The sequence below is a fragment of the Eublepharis macularius genome, chromosome 7 (genome assembly GCF_028583425.1).
Source record: "Eublepharis macularius isolate TG4126 chromosome 7, MPM_Emac_v1.0, whole genome shotgun sequence".
In the NCBI taxonomy this organism is placed as follows: Eukaryota; Metazoa; Chordata; class Lepidosauria; order Squamata; family Eublepharidae; genus Eublepharis; species Eublepharis macularius.
In genome coordinates this window covers 139,063,342-139,066,217 of record NC_072796.1, presented here as the reverse complement: position 1 = coordinate 139,066,217, position 2,876 = coordinate 139,063,342, and positions in this window count along the sequence as shown.

Below are 2,876 nucleotides of genomic sequence, written 5' to 3'. Positions count from 1 at the left end.
TCGTAGCCAACTTACGGTGACCCCTGCTGGGGTTTTCAAAGCAAGAGATTGACAGGTGGTTTGCCATTGCCGGCCTCTGCATATCAAACCTGGTCTTTTGGGGAGGTCTGTCGTGGGCTGGGCCAGCCCAAGCAGAACTGTCCAAGTCCAGTTCAAAGTTGGCACACAAGCATCAAGCCAGAGGTGAGTCCAAAATCCAAGTCAAAGGGTACGTAGGTCAGTTACCGGCAAGATCAGGTCTAGGTGCAGGCAGACACAGGACATGGTCCAAAGCTACAGGAGCAAGGCAAGGTGTCAGTCTATGGAAGACAGGATACGTTGAAGGTGACTCCCAACCCTTGCAGCAAGAAATCCAAGCTCTCTTGAGTAAATGGGCCTTTATTGAGATATCATAGGCTTCGTCATACATATGTCCATAGGTTACACAGAAGCAATTAAAGGCGTCTGGCTGTACACAGGTCTCTTCTTAAGAATGACGCATTGAGTACATGATACATTATATCAACCCTTCCACATGTCCCCCCACCCCTCCCGTTCTCACAGCCGAACACAATCAGTAGAGGGATGGGAAGGAGCTGCCCAAAGGCCGCTGCGGTGAGCCATTCGAGATAAGGGCCCGACTGTCCTGGAATCTGGAAAGCAACAAGGGAACAGGTGCACGAGGCTATTGCAACATATATATGAAACTGGGCAACAATATGGAGGGACAGTGGGCAACAGACCTGACACAAGGTTCGAGGGAATGGCCACAACTGTAGCAAGAATGCAATACGTTGTTTCCATGCCCGGCAGCTCCTCCAGACTGGCTTTTATAGCCAGGCGTGGTTTGGAGCTAGCTGCTTCGGCTCTATCCTGATGCTACTCATTGTCGCTATCCACAAGCAGCTGGCGTCAGCCCAGGAAGCGAGCACTGTGCCGTCTCTCCTGCAGTTCCACTCTCTGTCTTCCTCTGCGGCTGTGAGAAAACCGGGGGGACGGAAGCCCCTGGCTGGGCTTCCTCTGTGGTATTGGGGCTGGAGGGTGCCCGTGGCTCTGCCTCAGCTGCTGGCTGTGGGTTCTGATTAGCCAGCAGCTGTTCTTCCTGATCACCAGCTTCTGCTGAGTCAGGGCTGGCTACACAAGGCTCTCCTCCTCCTGAGGAGTCCTCACTTTTGCTGAGCACAGACTCGCCCATGACAAGATCTCTCATTCAATTGCTAATCAAGATCAACCCTGCTTTGCTTCCAAGATTTGATGAGATCTGTCTTGCCTGGACTATCCAGGTCAGGGAGAGGAAACAACACTCTTAAATTCAAGTGGGGTAATACTGAGACCCAGATGTTCTGGCCATTACTGCCGATGAGTCTAGAATAGAGAGACTGGCAAATGGCAAAGACTTATCCAGGAAGGGAGAACATCGCTGGTGACATGGTGAATTTATTTCCTGCACAACCCATAAGAGTTGTCATTGTGTCATTGGTAAAACGGTAGCATTTGCCCAAAACTTTATGGTTTAACTGGAGTTTTGGGTGAATGCTACAGCATCACCCAGTGTGATGATGTCACTTTCGGGCCACACTGGAAATGATGTCATGGCATCAAGAAATGTCAATTGGCCCCCTGTTGTCCTTGGATATTTTCCTCCCAGTGCCTAGGTGGGCAGAACTGAGCAGAGTAGGCAGAGAACAGGCAGTCTCCCTAATCTAGAATATGTCCTATTGACTCCTGCCCAGTGGCAGATGTCCAGGGATTCCTTGGCAAATAAAATTAATATGATAACATTTGATTTATATACCGCCCTTCAGGACAACTTAATGCCCACTCAGAGCTTACTAAGTGTGTTACTATTATCCTTACCGCAATCACCTTATGAGGTGGGTGGGGCTGAGAGAGCTCTGGAAGAGCTGTGACTGACCCAAGGTCACCCAGTTGGCTTCAAGCAGAAGAGTGAAGAATCAAACCTGGTTCTCCAGATTAGAGTCCCACCCCTCTTAACCACTACACCAAACTGGTTCTTAATTTCAATTAAAATAGACATTTTGAAAGACAGTGTGACCGGATTCAAACCTCCAGCTGCTCTTGATAGGGTTGCTAAGCCCCCGCCCAGAGCAAGGATTTCCTGTTCCTGGCTGCTTTTTTCAATGCTGCTGCAGCTGACAAGAGAGAAATAATTTTAAAAATTCACCAGTGGGTGATGAAATGATGTCACTTCTGGGAAAAACCCAGAAATGACATCAGTCCTCTCTAGGAATTGCCAGAAACTCTTTGGTTTTTACCATAGAGTTTCTAGCAATTTCTGGAAAGGCATAACATCACTTCTGAGTTTTTCCCAGAAGGGACATCACACCATTGCCCTACAGTGCCCACTATGGCCCCATCCTGACCTCCACCCCAGTATCCCGCTACTTCCCAGGCCATGCCTGGCAACCCTAACTCATGAACTGCTGGCCTGACGGGGTAACAAAGCAAAGATAAAAACTGAGCCAGCACCTCCGGCCACAGGTGAAGGCTGTTAAGTAACCAGCCAACGAGGTTTGCTTGCACCATTAGATCTTGTGTCATGTCTGAGACCCATCCATGCCAATTTTAATGATCCTTTTGTGTTGAACCAATGTATCCTGCTGTAACTCGATGTCATTTTACCAATGTCATAACTATTTCTTTCACAGGCTTTCATAGGTGTTTATCTAATAGACTGTAACAGCTTCCAGTGTTTCTGACCTTGTACTCCCTCTATGTCTTGCTTCCTAGTGACTCGACTTGATATTATCAATATGTGAAACATTCTCACACAAGAAAAGCGCCAAAATCTTGTTTATGATTGGGAGGGGTGGGTGGGAAGAGCAGACTTGCATGTTAAAAGAGAAGTCTCTCTCACATGATGTCATTCCTATCAA